Consider the following 18,790-nt stretch of genomic DNA (forward strand, 5'->3'; position numbering starts at 1 on the left):
ACACGGAATGATGTAAAATAAAGATTACACCGTGTTAAAATTACATAGATGGGTAATTTACACCGAATATTTTTTACACCGTTGTTTCGCACTATACAGAAGAAAAATTTTTAACGATTCGAGAAATCAAAATGTTCGTGCACCAAGTAATTTATTATCTTGAAATTTTTATTCTGAATAAAAATTTTTTTTACAAAACTCAACATATTTTTATGCTTAAATTGATCAACTTTTACTTATTTCTTAATATGAGAGATATTTTTTTGAAAAGAGATGTGTTAGTTTTTTATGGCAATATTACATTTTTTTGTTTGAAGAAAGTAAAAAGTCCCGGAATACGCACTGTTCGTTTAACACAGGAATTATCTAATGCTCCAACCAAAAAAATAAAGTTCCTTAAACCGAGAAAAAAACTTCTTGGGACAAAAGATATACATGTAAGAGAGGAAAGTCACCGGTGCTAGGCAACAGCAGCGGGAGTAGTTCATCGCTCGCCACGAGATCGCGCCCAGCCGCTGTAGTGTCCCTGGCAAGATATATATCTCAGAAGTGTTATATTCCAAACTTAAAAAAAATTTCAGCGACATAATACCTCTGTCATTTGACAAAGCGATGAGTACATTTTTGGATTGTAATGTAGAATATCCTATATTACATCAAGACATTAATATGTATTATTAATGGTTTAATACATAATTTATCTTTGAAATAAAACTTGAACTTTCAAAAAAAATTACTTCTGATTAAAACTCTATAGAGTCTCTACTTAGTAATTAAAACCATTTGAGTGATATATTTGTAAAACAATATAATTAAGTATTTAATTCAATATAATTGATTTAACTAGAAAATATACATTAAATTTACTAAGAAAAATTGTAATGATACTTAATATTTTTGTTTGCTTTAATGAAAAAGTTATAGATGAATTAACTACCTAAGTTCAGTTTAACGAATTAAAAATTCCAAATTGAATACAAATTTAAAAATTAGTTACATTAACTATTTATATAGTTGAGTGAACTAAAAAATATTTAACATAACTATTTAGAGATATTTATCATAACTATGTATTGGTGTTGTAGTAACTCAAAAAAAAATAGTTGAAGCGCTATTTAACTGTCATTTTATAGTTAGATTCACTGGATTTTTCTCTGAGTGTAAGAACTTTGAATCAAATTAATTTTCTGGCTCAGGCATAGAAAAATTAATTTAATTAATGCCTGATTTTTATTCCTGGGAGCTTTCTTGTCCTTGTCCAGTAATTCGTCTTGTCAGGTTCCTGGTATGTCGTTCCCGTTCTTTCATCTCAGTCTTTGTCTCCTATCTCTCGTTCTCTCGTCTTTATTTCTCTCCTTATCCTTGTAATTTTCTCCTTCACCTGTTTTTCCGAAATAATTAGTAAAGTATTTTACGGGTACCGGCTAATGGCCCGGTATCCATAATGAATATATATATAATTTCTTGGTTCCACAATTAGAAGCCAAGTCTAATTTTATTAATTACCTGAGATGTGGAGCGTCCGGCTGGTCGTCTGATCTGTCCGGTTTTGTGTCTCAACCTAAGTTCAACCTGCACTTATAATTGTGCACCCTTTCACCCGAATTCGGCAACTTCCGGAAAATTTAGACACTCCTACTTACGACTAAGTGAGACTGACAGACAAGCCCCTACGATTTCCGCTTGGGACGACAGTCGCACTCTACCCTGGATAACCCTGGGGTAGTAATAGTTTTTATCGACGGCTCTCATAGAAGAGCGTAATAAATCTAACGCGGAAAATTCAAATTTTCCCTGTTACAGTTTTCTGATCTGAAATTGAGACAGAGTATCAACGAACTCAAACGAACTTAGTACGAAAGTGTATATAGAAAATACATAAAATTCTATATACTGCGATCGACAATCTTATAAACTTGCTTTACTCAATACCCTAATCTGTTATAAGGTGGCAGTTGTTACACATGTTTTTTAGAAAGCTAAAGAAATTATTTGATTAATTTCATATAAATATATATTTCGTAAAATTAATAATAAATGCAGCAACATTGCAAACATTATTGTTTTTATTACGATTGCCATTTTTTAACATTGGATTTCTGTAGTATCTATTATCTATTATCTATACACATCCGGGAAAAAATGATTAGAACTGACCAAGCCTCTTCCTGTATGATCAGGTCTGAACTTAGACCTGAACATACCTGTCCATGTTTGTTCATTTATGTACATTAGGGTGTCCGTTATTCACCAAATTAGATTTTTTTACTTGGCTATGATATAAATTATTTATTTGTGATCCAAAAATGATAGAAAAAAATAAAAAAGTTCATTCTAATGCCGTTGAACCCTGCCTAAGTAATGATTCATTCTCATTTTAGTACAATGAGAAAAATTTTATTAGTTGCTTACTAATGAGTGCACGGCAATGACTAATGCATATTTTTGTAGGAAATCTCCCGCTCTTTAAAAAAGGCCTCTTATGTTTTTTTCGTGAGTCTAACTGTTTAAGAGATATTGAAGGTCAAAGTTTGATTTATTTAAAAAAATTTGCGTTTTTATTTGAAATTTTATAACTCTCTAACACCTAGACATAAAATTAAGCGTTATAAATTTTCTTGTAGGAAATTTATCGCTCTTCAAAAAAATTTTCTTACACTTTTCTCATAAATCCAACCATTTAAGTGATATCGAAGCTCAAAATTGATAGACTTAAAAAATAGTGTTTTTCGATTAAAATTATATAACTCTTCAACAAACGGATATTTACATAGGCTTTTAACAGTTTTTTGTTGGAAATTTACCGCTCTATAAAAAACCCGGGTCGAAAAATTTGATCTGTTTTTAATCAACTAAAAATTTTAAGTTATTTTTATTCAATTTTATTTTTTATTTATATTTAATTAATATGTGAATTTTAATCTAGTTTTGCCCTTACTATTCCGTATTTAGACTATTTTCAGACTTATTTTCAATAATTTTCGGTCTGTTTTTATTCTTATCTAGATCAAAATCAGACTTTTTCTGTCAATTATTTTTAGTCTGTTTTTATTCTAATCTAGATCAAAATCAGACTTTTTCTGTCAATTATTTTTAGTCTGTTTTTATTCTAATCTAGATCAAAATCCGACTTTTTCTGTTTATTATTTTTAGTCTGATTTTGATCTATATTTGATCAAAAACAGATTAAAATTTTTTTATATAAATATAATGATAAGTAATATAAACAAAAAAATTAATGAAAGTTTGATATTTTTTTACACATTGATATAAAATAATATTTATTTAATAAATAAATCAGCTTCAATTAACATATAGATATTACTTAAAAAAAATTTAACTTTATCCTCCTTCTTTTCTTCTGATAGTGCATCCTAGTAACTGAGACTTTCTTTGAACATACACTCTGAAAAAAATCAACTATTTTCCTCTGGCTTCTTCTACCTCCAACTCATTCAGTTCCTTATCATCATCTGTTAAATATTTTTATAAATACAGAAATTTATTATTATAAGTTTATATTCAAAATGGAAGGGAATTTTAATTTAAAAAAAAAATTACGTGACAAATTTTTTTTTCAATTCTTTGCTTCATTAAAAGCGTTATATAAAAGCAATAAATTTGAATTAAAAAAATAATTAAAAAAAAAATTAATATAACCATTTATGGACAAAATTAATTACTACATGATTTATTAAAAATAACAAGAATGAATAAAGTTCAATTAAACGTACTGCTCATGGAAAGTTATTCGGGAACATCTAGACATAGTGGATTATTTAAATTTTCTTGAAATTTAAAACGTGCTGTTGCTATTTCGTATTACAATGTCACAGAGGAATATTTCGATACGGTTTTTAATGTCAGAATATTTTTCGACTTTGTTCAGTGAATTGAAGAAATTTTTGTTGAGATTTTAACTCCAATTTTACTACTTTCGTTAAATATTATTAATATTTTATCGACAACTAAAAAATATAGCTGTCAGATAATCATTAACCGCCGACATTTTTAAACAAAAGACACTAAGTAAATAGTAAACAAAAAAAAATCCATTCTAGATCTTAGAATACTTTTTATAAATTTTTTCTAGGCATAAATGAAATTATTATAAGTCCACGATTTAATTTAGTTTTGTCCTTGCACAATTTCAAAACCAAAATTTTTCTAAGTTCCAGAATTAGTCTAATTTTGTCCTTCTGTATCGCAGTTGTTTTTTAAAACAGCAGATCAAAAACAGCTCAAAATTTTTATAAAAGATCAAAAACAGATCAACTAGTTCAAATACAGACCAATTAGTCCAAATGCAGTGCAGTTAGACTAAAATAAGACCAAATATTTCGACCCGGGAAGGTCTCGCTGATTTTTTTGATAAACTCAACTGTTTAAGAGATATTTAAGCTTTAAGTTACAGAAAAGTTTCACAAGCGAACTCAAAATTTTGCTCTGATGACATAAAAAACTATTAATATAATTATATAGGGCCATTATTTATCTATAAATTTTTAACCCGTATGGGCATGAATAGACATGAACATACCTGATCAGACCTGAACATGCCTGGCCAGGCATGGTCATTTTTCATGTCTGATTAGGCTTGAATACTCATGCCTGTTCACGTCTGATCAAGTCTAATCATTTTTCCCGGATATTCTCTATTTTTAATGTGATTTCACGATTTTTTGACGTTATATATAAATATAGATAAGAATATTTTTCACCTTTATATTCTTGAATGCACGTTTTATGAAAAATTCATAGAAATCCATACATATGTTGAATTACATTGACATATAGATGAATATATATGAAAAGAATGAATACGCCCCAAAGACAAAAGAATTTTACATTTTTACAGTAGCTCGATAAAATCAATCAGGCAATGTTTATTTTTAAAGTGCGACAAGCAAATTTTTTTTGCATGTTCTTTTTAGATTTTCTCATGCGAAAACTAAAAAGTTCCCTCTTGTGATGGATTTTTATTTATTATTTAAACTGTGAATAGTATATATATATATATATATATATATATATATATATATATATATATATATATATATGTATTAGCACGTGTTTTTATTTATGTTTATTTTTTTTTTAACAAGAAAAAATATATATTTTTTTTGAGCTCCTCGATGATTGCGTTCTGGTAACAGTTTTATCACAAATTGAGTTATAAACTGCACTACTGATTTTGATAAAATAAAAAAAATTTCAAATAATTTTTTCTAGTCTTTATTTTTATTTTTTATCGATTATTATATTAAATGAACTTCTGTATATTATTTTTTCTACACAAAATATTTTCAGTGATTTGAAATAAATTGTGCTTGCACTGCAAGCTACAAGAGATAGTTCCTCCTCATTTTTCGATTGTGTTGGCATCAAAAGAAACGAAAAATTTTGTCCTCTGTATATATTCAACTTCTTGCAATTTTATTGTGATATTTTTTTTGTTATTTTTTTTCCTATCAGTAACAAACGAATATGTGAATTTTATGTAAAAGACTTAACTAGTTTTTTTTTTTTGAGTAAAACTCTTGTTAACTATGTTTGTAATTCGATTAATATAAATGAATTTTGTCTTTCGATTTGGCTCTAGATATTTGGAGCAGGTTAATGGGAAAAGATAAACGAGGAATAAAGAGTACCGTGTCGTTATTGGTAAGAGAAGGATGTTGGTGGTAAATCTTTGTAAGTAAAATGTTGACCTAGAGCTAGGTGCCTAGAGTCTTCATTGCGGTCGAAACTTTTGCAGGCGGAAATGTTGAGGCACGTTTCGCCGCATTTATCTAGATGTATCTTCCGGTTCGGTGCAGGCTAGAAATATGGAAGTGGAAATTGAGTTTGGTGCTTCTAGCCTCAACCTTCGTTGTATAGCCTCTTGACACTATAATATCGCTGTCATTTTACATTTTATGCCTTTGTTATTAGCCCCCCCCCCCTTAGCTTAATAATATTACACTTAATTGTTATTCTTATTCTATAAATGTATTTTAAATATAAATTTATTTCTTCTCATCCTTGAGTATTTATAAAAGATTATAGATACCATAGATAAATTTAAAGCGATAATTATTTTAAAGAGAAAAAAAAATGTTATTTTTAGAAATCATTAAACATTTCAAATTTTTATTTTTTAACCTTTTCAATTTCTTCTTACGTTTTCTTTAGGCAAAGTCTAACCACTCACGTATGCAACACGAAATCAGAGACTTTGCAGACATTCTGTGAATGTAGAATGAAGTGAGTATGAAAAAAAATAAAAGACAGTTGACTTAAGAAAGTACTGTTTAAATGAAGTAGAGAAAAAAAGATGAGTATGGCTCACATAATAGAGTAAATGAAAAAATATAGCTGCAATGAAAGATATTGAAAATAATATAGAATAACATCAAAGTAATGTTCTTCCGTGTTTTTACGACGATACCAATCAATGAATAAAATTGTGTTTCCAACTGCAGAATAAGGTAGGCTAAGGTAGAGGGCATCAGCCACCAGAAGGTAGTCTTTTTTTTTGCAAACAATGTTAATAATAAAAAAATAGTATTGAATCAAAGCCAAGAGAACTATTATAGATAACATATTCTATAAAAAGTTAATGTTGAAAAATCAAAAATCAGGTCAACAAACGTCGACGTTTATTTTTAGCCTAAAGTCATTCGACATAACATTGCAAAAGTTGCAAACGGTCGATTATCCTCGATAGTCGATACTCGAGAAAATTCTAAGGAAATTTATGCGCATTTCCTTTTTTTCATTTCTTGAGGAAAAATGAGGTCAGCTGTTCGATCGTCTGGGATCTTGCTTTCTACACAAAAAAACATTTCCCAAAGGAAAGACATATTGACATTTTTGTTTATTTTCTTTTCAAACCATCTGTCATAGTAAAATTTATAATTTAAAATTTCTTTTAATAAATTCAAGTACACGAAAAAATAATAAAATTTTTCTTAAAAGAACATTCCGAGTATTAGAGTTTTATTTGGTAGTTTACCACAAGATGTAAAGAGGACATAATTTGTGACTCGGCGTATAGCCACATGCGAAATGCGAAGTGCACTGGTGTACACGGGAAAAAAATTCGATGAAAAATTTCAATATTACTATCGTAATCCTGGACTATACTTTTATTATCTGTAACTTTCAAATAGATGATACGAAAATTTACAGTTTCTAAAAGATTTTTTACTATTCACTATCGTAATTTCATTAAGAGTTTGTTGTATAAAATTCAATAAGAAATATTACAATCTTACTATCGTAAATAGTAAAAGAATAAAAAATAAGATTTAATTATAATATTTATTCTTTTATTCTTCCTCTTGATTTACAGTGCTGCCTCTATGTTTTTACAATACAAGCCACAAAAATTACGATAGTTGGATTGTAAATTTTCTGAAATGGTATAGTATATGCCATCTGAAGCGTTTACGTATGAAAGACAAATGGTGTCACAATACCATGATGTGATGCTTGTGGGAGAGTATATATGTATATACAAATGATAACATCTATTTCGTTCGTATTATGTGTGGTTCAACGATATATATTTGTAAATCAGTGCATCTTTACCTCCACTTAAGTGCAGAAATAGAGGTTATTTTTCATGACATTCTTCGGACAATGATAAATAAAAAATTTAAAAAAAATCTGTGCTTTCTTCATCACAAACCTACATAAATTAAGGAATATAATGATTTTGTGGTGTAAGTATATTTATTACTATTCATTTCTTTTTAAACTAAATATTCTGTGGGTATATCGTTCGTTTTGAAATTATTTATCTGGACATGAAGTTTATTTTTATAAACAAGTAGTAACATTGTCATAGAATGAATGATTCTAAAAGAATGAATTTTTTTTTTTTTTTTTTAAATTCAATTTTCCTAATTTTGTTACAGAATATAATTCATTTGTCGACAATGAATAATTTTATCCAACTTGGCGATGAGGTAAACATTTCAATAACCTCAAATTATGGACATTTAATGTTTCTTCTGAAGTTAGCCGACGCCTAATAATTTTTGATTTTTTTAAAAATGATAAATTATAAAAAAAAAATTTTTGAAAAAATTGCACCTATGGTTTTTTCAATTTCCTACATGTACATATTTTGGATATAAAGGAATGAGTTTTTTTTTATTAAAAAAGATACAACTATAATACTTTTTTAACCTGATGTGATATTATAACTTATAAGTTAAATTAATTAATAATTAATAAATTTTATATACCAAAAGAGCATATCTTAAAAAATATTAAGTAAATGTTTTATTATTATTATTTTAACATGTTTTATTTTTATTTCGACATTGTATTTACCTTCTCAATTTAATTATTGCAAACAAAAAAAAAATACAAAATGATAAATTTTTTTTTTTTTTTTTCGTAAGTTCTACTTTTTTAGGAACATAAATTTTACTCCCTTGACTTCTAATTATACTTTTATATTTGAAGAAATTCTACATTACCGACTCATTCATTTTACGATAGTTGCATTGTAATTTTTATTAACACAACTTGTATAATTTACACTATAGTATCTGATTTTTTCTATCTTGTAGTAGTATGAATTATAAAACAAAATTTACGACAGTCTATTGTAAAAATTATGATTTAAATTTTATAGTCCACCGTTACGATACCATATATGAAAATTACGATAGTTAAATCGTTAAAAATCCGGGAAGTTTTTTTCCGTGTAGGGTGTACCGTCTAAAGAACCATGGTGACAAATATGTTTTATATTCTATTTTTATACTTGCCAACAGAAATATATCCTCAGTGATTTCGATTCATGTATCTAAAGGTCAAAATGTCGTATGGGATTATATGGAAGTCGTAGTGAGTGTAAGTGTAATAACAAAAATTATGTATCAAGAAAGATGAAATATTCATACACATACTATAACGTCTTTTGCATTATATATATATATATATATATATATATATATATATATATATATATATATATTTAAGTAGGTCAATAAAGTTCAGAACACATAGATTGATATCTGGTATTCCATAGTATCGATATCGCTACTTCAACACTTTCTTTCTACTGATTAGCTGATATAATATAATTATTGTATCGAATAATTCTATTTTAAGCATTTACAGCTTAGGTCTTTGTGAAAATTTATTTTATTTTAAATCCAAGTTAATTTTATAATTGTATTTCATGAGAAATCATATTGGATAAATAAACATATTCAATTGTCGATGAATTCGTGAGATTGTACCGGCATACAAAGATTAAAAATTTGCGTGGGAATTCATTATATTATGTGCATATGAAGATACACTACAGAGATAATAATAATAATAATAATAATAATAATAATAATAATAATAATAATAATAATAATAATAATTAATAATAATAATAATAATAATAATAATAATAATAATAATAATAATAATAATAATTAATAATAATAATAATAATAATAATAATAATAATAATAATAATAATAATAATAATAATAATAATAATAATTAATAATAATAATAATAATAATAATAATTAATAATAATAATAATAATAATAATAATAATAATTAATAATAATAATAATAATAATAATAATAATAATAATAATAATAATAATAATAATGTGTGTGCAGAACATACATCAATGTTTAATAATTAAATAATTGTGTATATTAATAGCTGCATATAAATTTAAAAAAAATATATAAAATAACTGAATACATTGGTTAAAATAATAATAAATGTTGTGGCAAGGGATATTATATATTAACACACAATAAACATTTAAGTGTTTTTTTGTGTTTCTTTGCACAGATCACCTACGTTGTGAAGTTCACGCGACTACTACCACAATTCATACGCAACGCTAAACCGTAACGAAAAATTTTTCTTTGATTTTTATTTTATTTAACCTCTTATGTTTTACTGTACTTGTTACTTTTTTTAAACCCTTTTTTTATACTCTTACATATCGCTTGAGTGCTGGTTACAATAAAAAATATTAGTCGAGTATAATGAGTGAGAATGTTTTTTTCTGTGTACCCGGACCTAAAATTTTTAGGGCGTGTGTATTCTACGCTCACTACGTGCGACATAACGCGTGTGTAATTAATGGACTGATGTTTCTATTTTGCACTATAACCATGCGGTAAAAGTTTATGGTAGTGTCGGCATAAATGTAAATTACATACATAGCGTGTAGCAAAATTAAACGTTTGATCGAGAAGATATATTTTACATTTTTTTTGAAATTCCTATCATTTATGTTTTATGAATTTTATAAAAAAAAAAATTTATTATGATGTCAGATGCCAGTTCGTATGAGGAAATATTTTCAGCATTCAACCCTTTGGAATGCACGTTTCGTAATCTTGACTATAATAAAATGCTATCACTTAATATAACCATGACATTGTAAAAGTTATAATCTTTAAGACACCTTATAAACATAGCAATTTATATAATGATGTATTCGGATATAACTCTGTCATCACTCATTAGAAAAAAATTCAGTTGAATTATTGAATTATAAATGTCAATACAATGAAAAAAAAAATGATTTCAAATAAATCCGAGGGCTTTTTATGAGATTAAAAATGATATGTTATATGGCTTTGATACAGTCGAGTCTCGTTATGAACCCGCATAAAGGGGTGTAGGGGAATATAATTCTAAGAATTTGTGTACCCCCACTCTGTCAGCGCAGGCGACAGTCGTGAGTTGAACTTCCCCTACTTTTTAAGCGTGTGAGTGTGTACGTGATTGTTTCCAGTATCTCGTTATGAGTCCGTTTGACTTGAGTGTTATGTTTCTTATATGTAAATAGGACTAATATGATAAATAAACTCTTAATTTCTTTTCATGAATATACGGACTCATATCGAGACTCTGAAATTAATTTTTTTTTCACGTTGTGGAGGGGGAAGGTCTTCCGTGGAAATCCTGGTTCACGGACTCGTAACGAGCGGACTCATAACGAGACTCGACTGCATTATGTATTATCTCAATCACTTTTTCTTTATACCTCGGCTGAAAGTACACACTTTTGGCCTTGAGTCACGGCAGAAAGTCTACTATTCGTGCCGTGTTAGAATTACTCGCGCGCCATCTATAACAGCAGGCCAAAAGAAAGCAAGAGCGAGACGAAAAAGTTTTCTTGCGCGCACTGGCGCAACTGTTACTGGTTATACGTATACTATCGCCACTTTGACAAGATTTGTTGACACTCTCACTCGTATTCATAACCTCAAAACTTGTTTACAATTAATTTTAAATTTTATATGTCTGTGTTTTTAAAAAAGTAAAATTTACTAAAGATTAATAAATATTAAAAAATTATTTTTAATAAATTTAATAATTTGAAAAAAATTAGGAATTATTTATGATACCGAAGTTAGCTGACGTCTAGCAATTTTTTGATTTTTTTTAAACGACAAATTATAAATAAAAAAAAAAATTTTGAAAGTTGAATCTACAGTTTTTTTAGTTTCTACAAGTGCATCTTTTTCGTTTTTATTTTTTTGTAATTGATTTTTGAAAAAAAAAATCCGGAAATTGTTAATTGTAAATTAACTTTAGGATCATAATCGTTTCTTTTGACAATGTGTAATGATAATTTTTTTTGTCGATGTATTATTGCCTGCCCCCCGACCAGCAGTAGTCGCTACGCTCGTGCCGCAAATGTCGGGGCAGGCATTAATACATGCTAAAACGTAGCTATATAATTTATACATCTTTGATTCGTACTTTTGTCCGGGCATAAAGAAAAATAGTATACACTACACGGACAGAAATTTGGAGAGCCCTGCAATGCGCGTCTGATGCCCTCGGCTTCGCCTCGGGCGTCATGACGCGCAGTGCAGGAATCTCCAACTTTCTGCTCTTGTAGTGTAATATACTATTCTTCACAGGTTTTATATAATCAGCTGAAAAATTTAACATCAAGACTATTAAAAAATAAAACTTTTTTTTTTTTTAGCAAGAGTAGCTTTATGTTCGAAATGTACAAAAAATTTTAATTTCATTGAATTCAATGGAGTTTTTTTCTTCTTGTATACGCTTTCCCTGCATTTTATTGTATCCTAACAAAGTTCTACTGAAGACTCAAACTGATTAGAAAATCACAATTAAAATTCAACAAATGCGATTCTGACAGGGGTAACATTACATCGGGATCTAATTTAGTGGGCAGAAATAAATGAGATTTTTCCCTAGAGAATGAGCTGATGAGTTTCTATGCGCTAAACTGCATTAGTCTGAAATTGGCTTGTTTTGACTGGCAACATAAGCATAGAAACTCGCAGTTTTAATGCAGGTGGTATGAAAATAAGTTTACACATGCATTAACCTTCTCGTAAACAACAAAAATTAAACTTTCGGTTACAGACCTGGTAAGGAATGGTATGCACATCACGGATGAAAGTACACGGAGAAAAAAAACAGTAACCATTGCTGCGCAGAGCAGTAATCCAGTCAATGAGCGTGTTGGAGCGAACAATTATGTATAGCAAAAGCATATTTGACTATAGTTATATTTATTAAATTGACTGGATTCTGTCCTGCGTAGTAATGGTTACTGTTCTTTTTTCTCCGTGTAGAACTTGCCAATCCCGGTGTTTGCCACCTTTGCCTTCAGCTCGGGTGGGCAATTACATACAAGGGTTGAACTGCCCTACTTTTCTTCCTTGATGGATAGTTTATTAATTCGAGCTCCGTGAGCTCGAAACCGGCCGAAAGTTATCGGGCTGGCCCGCAGGCTCAACCATTTTCCAGAATTTTTCAAAATTTTAAATTATGACTACGTAAAATTAAATATGCATATAATAAAATTATATTTACTACACACATATTTTATAATAAAATTACATGAAAAAATTTATTTATTATTTATTTTATTTTTTAACTCATCATACCTGCAAGATGCTAAAGAATATTTTATTTTTAATTCTGAAATACTATTTTTAGTTGACATACTACTGAATAAATAAAAGCGTTATAATTAATTAATTCGAAAAAGAAAAAAAAATAATCTAAATAATTGAGAAGATAGAAACACTTTAGAATAAGTACTTATATGTTGTTTCACTATAAATAGTGACAGTACACGGAAAAAAAATTCCCGGATTTTTTTACGATTTAACTATCGTAATTTTCATTATATGGTATCGTAACGGTGGACTATAAAATTTAAATCATAATTTTTACAATAGACTATCGTAAATTTTGTTTTATAATTAATACTACTACAAGATAGAAAAAATCAGATACTATAGAGTAAATTATACAAGTTGTGTTAACAAAAATTATAATGCAACTATCGTAAAATGAATGAATCGGTAATCTAGAATTTCTTTAAATATAAAAGTATAATTAGAAGTCATCGGAGTAAAATTTATTTTCTTAAAAAAGTAGAACTTACAATAAAAAAAAAAAAGAGAATTTATCATTTTGTTTTGTTTTGTTTTTTTTTTTTTTTTTAATAATTAAATTGAGAAGGTAAATATAATGTTGAAATAAAAATAAAACATGTTGAAGTAATAATAATAATAAAAAATTTATTTAATATTTTTTGAAATATACTTTTTTGGTATATATAATTTATTAATTATTATTAATTATTCATTAATTTAACTTATAAGTTATAATATCACACCAGGTTCAAAAAGTATTGTACTTGTTTCTTTTTGAATTAAAATAACTCATTCCTTTATATCCAAAATATGCACATGTAGGAAATTAAAAAAACCATAGGTGCAATTTTTTCGAAAACTTTTTTTTTTCATAATTTATCATTTTTAAACAAATCCAAAAATTATTAGGCGTCGGCTAACTTCAGAAACAAACATTAAATGTCTATAATTTGTGGTTATTGAAATGTTTACCTCATCGCCAAGTTGGATAAAATTATTCATTGTCGACAAATGAATTATATTCTGTAACAAAATTAGGAAAATTGAATTTAAAAAAAAAAAAAAAAAATTCATTCTTTTAGAATCATTCATTCTATGACAATGTTACTACTTGTTTATAAAAATAAACTTCATGTCCAGATAAATAATTTCAAAACGAACGATATACCCACAGAATATTTAGTTTAAAAAGAAATGAATAGTAATAAATATACTTACACCACAAAATCATTATATTCCTTAATTTATGTAGGTTTGTGATGAAGAAAGCACAGATTTTTTTTAAATTTTTTATTTATCATTGTCCGAAGAATGTCATGAAAAATAACCTCTATTTCTGCACTTAAGTGGAGGTAAAGATGCACTGATTTACAAATATATATCGTTGAACCACACATAATACGAACGAAATAGATGTTATCATTTGTATATACATATATACTCTCCCACAAGCATCACATCATGGTATTGTGACACCATTTGTCTTTCATACGTAAACGCTTCAGATGGCATATACTATACCATTTCAGAAAATTTACAATCCAACTATCGTAATTTTTGTGGCTTGTATTGTAAAAACATAGAGGCAGCACTGTAAATCAAGAGGAAGAATAAAAGAATAAATATTATAATTAAATCTTATTTTTTATTCTTTTACTATTTACGATAGTAAGATTGTAATATTTCTTATTGAATTTTATACAACAAACTCTTAATGAAATTACGATAGTGAATAGTAAAAAATCTTTTAGAAACTGTAAATTTTCGTATCATATATTTGAAAGTTACAGATAGTAAAAGTATAGTCCAGGATTACGATAGTAATATTGGAATTTTTCGTTGAATTTTTTTTCCGTGTAGACACTATAATTGTCTTTTCATATTTACTATTATTAAAAATTTCATATCCTTTTTACAAGATTTAACGCCACTTCAAGATATTTATCTTGTATTACAAAAACACATATGGAAATACTTCAAGTCACGGAGGCATACTTTATGAAGATAAGTAAGCATAGGCATTTATTAAGATTTTACAGTAGCAATCAAGGCTAAAGGACCATCCAATACTCCACTCGTTACTTTACCAAGTTACTTCAGTTAGACTGCAGATAATTAATTGCATGGTAGTTTGCTCGTAGTAGTTTGTATAAGCAGTTGATGTGCATTGTAGAATAGTAATAACAGTAGGAGGATAAGAGAGACGAACGATCAATGAGAAGTTGGCTATTGAAATCCGTATATGGAAAATTGTAGTAATAACACGACCTAGTGGAGTGGTCCTAGGGTGTCGATCCATCATTTATGCATAACGGAATCGTGTAGAGTCACGAAATATTTTAAATAACGTCTCTAGAGTCAGTTGAATTCGGTGCAGAAATACATCAAATAATGAATGGTAAATTATATTAACACAATGAAATCCAAATACGACGAACAATCATATTTAATTTCATTTTTTGCAGATAAAGAAAATTTTTTTAATATTTATCATTTATAATTTTTTAAGGATGAATTTCAAAAGTACACGGAGAAAAAAATATTGTGATTTGCACGATCTACTGGATAGTGATTTGCGTATCGTGAAGGGGGTGATCTGTAGACCTACCGTGGCGATCCATTCTAGTCTCATTCACGATCCGTATTCCAGTTAGCACTATACGTAACAATACGCGCACTAACCTCCAAATAGCTAAACTAGTATCGCGACAGTCAGTATACTGGATCGCGTTGGTCACAATATATTTTTTTCCGTGTACGTCGATGTCTGATAGTATTTAATAAATGATAATCAATATGTCACTAATATAATCCCTAGAGTCAAATATGTATTATATAGAAACCCCGGACACACAGGCGGCGGTTTAAATAATCAATTATACCATCGGATTAACTGTAGATTTATTTATAAACCCGAGGGGTTGTACTGCCATGAATTTGGGTATACGGACGACATCGAGTGGATTTTGAGATATTAAACGGAGAATATTGTGAGAAGATCAAGAGACAAAAGCAGCATATAATAGTGGAAAATAAGAGAGAAAGAGATATTATAAGAGTAGTCATGTAATGAGCATATACCTATTGCTATCAGTCCATTAACTACCACCACTGGATGATGAAAACCGACTGGTCAATGACTATAATCCTCTCTGTTGGCACAAGATACTTGTCGTTTACTTTCTTCCCCATTTCCTTTCTCATAATATTTTTTATCACTTGACTAGTCAGTTAGCTTATTTCGAAATCATGATTTTGCTCCATAGAATTTTCCAAAATATGCCATCAATGTCCTATTAGTAAGATAACTGCTCTGTATAATCCTTTTAAGAAAACACTAATCTTTTTTTCTTTACATATAGTATGCATATTTTTCATAAAATACGGGTTTCACATCTTATTCTTTTCGTCTTAAAGTCATAATAATGTTAAGATAAAAAGTATGTATAGAGTCTAATAAAAATAAATTTATTTCTGAATTTTTGAGATATATTTGTGTAACAAAAAAATATATTCAAATATTAATACTTTTAATTTCTCTTCTGGCATCAGATTAGTGTTACGAAAAAAATGTATACGTAAAAACTTAATACATAAAAATAATATGTAGATATGTTTGTGTTGGATTACATCATAAAAATGAAGAAATACATATCTTTTTTTTCTATTTTCTGCAGTTATAATTTAAGATAATTTCAGAACACATATTTAATTTGGTTAATTATTAAATATCTTTAGGCAAAAAAAAAAAATTTTGTATAAAAATAGTATAGAAAATATGATTTATGGAAAATAATGATATAAGATAAAATCCTCTTAATAGTAAAATGACGAAATATATAATTCAACTAATTTTCTTAATCCTATATCACGTAAATATATTATCTAAACCCTGTTGACCTGGCAAATTAAACGATGACTTGAGATAAACTATAAAAGAAAACTACCTTACTTTTAACGCCTTAAGGCTTGTAAGTTTTTATTTTTATCCGTTAGTATTCACGTGAGAAAATACGTGATAAGTTAAATAATGATCTCTTAAATAAGACAACAACAAAAAATGAACGAAACAAGTTTTACAATTGTATGCGTTAGATGTATCTAAAACCTTCATTTACAGGTGCCAGTAGTAATTATCGTTTGGAAGCTTTGAAAACCTTTTACAAAACAATGATACTTAAAAGTTAATCCTGCTTTATTTTATCACTTTTTAATAATTTAATTTCATCTTTCTAAAAGTTAAATGATTGGATTTAGTGACGAAATGACACTTCCGTTCTTTACGTTACCGAAAAAAACAATTTTGTTGAGAAATAGCAGGTGATCGAAGGATTGTTTAAAAGTATTCGTTTTACCTTTAAACGGCTCGTCTCCTGTTGCTACCAGCATTCTACCTGGAAAACAAGTGGTAGGCATTGATTCGCGTCCCTTTGTGTAACTAAGAAAGTAAAAGACGACATTACGTGTTTTTTAAGATTGCACGGCGCCGATGTTCTCTCAACAGGTATAAAAAAAAAAAAAAAAAAAAAACTATAGATACCCGATGACATAGAATTAAAAAAAAAATCATAACAATAAGGGGTACGATACGGACGGCAAGGGATGTCTCCGCACTTGAGACGTTCTCCACAAAATTGACCGGTTTTCAAGTAAGAATAAAGAATGTTTTATTCAAAACCTCGGATTGAAGATGAAGTAATTTAGTTTTTCGTAAGCTTTTGATTCATTTTTATGCCCTGTTCAAAACCCACTTATGAAACTTAACAAAAAAAGATATTTGATATAAAAAAAGTATGCAACATAAATTTTTCTCTCTGTTAAAGGGATTTTTTTAACATCAAAGAGAAAATATTTATTAGTGAATTTTGTTAAAAAGCCTTTTTGTAAAAGTTATCCGTACATTAAGTACAGGATATTTTAATTTTTAACGACTTGTGACATAGATTTTGAAAGTTGTTAAGTTACACAACAGTAAAGAGCAGTTGTGTATTATCAGTACTTGTTAAGTTTTCAACCCCTTATATTATAAAAGTGTATTTGTGCGTACAACTACTACAGTCTCATCAAGACACGTACTGTCTGAAACACCATAACGGCTTATCGAAAGCGTGAACTAAATCGAGGACGTGCAACGACATTTTACTGTCTTGAAATCTACAACGTCAGTGTACCATCAACTATATGATGAGGAATGGGGCTGAAGAGCATTATCTCTCACGACATTCTCTATGCCGCAAATGATTATTTCAAAACGACTAAGAAGCCTGAATGTTGACAAATTAATTCTGTGAATGGTTTAGATAATGGTAGGTTATGCAGAAGTGACAAGTGAACGGTGAAAAGATAAAAAATTAAAAAATTTACTTTTCCGGACATTTTGTAAAATTCAACTGATTTTAAATAACAAATTTATTAAAATTTTATTACATTGGTTAATGAAATTTGTTATTTAGATAATATATCAAACATTTAATCTAAAAGTATCAATTAAGTTGTTGATCGATGTAGCAATCTGTATTATTTTCAATTATATATAAATAATTGTCTAAAAAAATTGAATCAATTAAATTTTTTTGAACTAGAATAAATAACGATCAGAATAACACTTTTCATATCACCTCCATTGAGTCTGCGAGTTGCAATACCTGCTTTGCCAGTCGGAACAAGCCAACTTCAGATCAATGTGATTTAGCGTGTAGAAACTGATCAGTTTCTTCCCAAGGGATGAAACTCCTTAGTTTGTACTTGCTAAATTAATTTCTGACTTCATTTCATCCCTGTCATAATGAGCTTTGTTTATTGTAGACTTCTATTTATCGTTTGTTTCTTCATGAGGGAAAAGTACGATTTCTTTCTCTCTAAAGATGAGAATTCAAACTTGCACT

General features: G+C 28.1%; 1 protein-coding gene across 1 annotated transcript in view; it reads right to left on the minus strand.

Moving 5' to 3' along the window:
• LOC103578210 (protein madd-4) overlaps nucleotides 1-18,790 on the minus strand; it is a 754,919-nt gene that overhangs the window by 735,165 nt on the left and 964 nt on the right. The gene's annotated exons all lie outside the window — the stretch shown is intronic.

This window comes from Microplitis demolitor, chromosome 7 (assembly GCF_026212275.2).
Source record: "Microplitis demolitor isolate Queensland-Clemson2020A chromosome 7, iyMicDemo2.1a, whole genome shotgun sequence".
NCBI lineage: Eukaryota > Metazoa > Arthropoda > Insecta > Hymenoptera > Braconidae > Microplitis > Microplitis demolitor.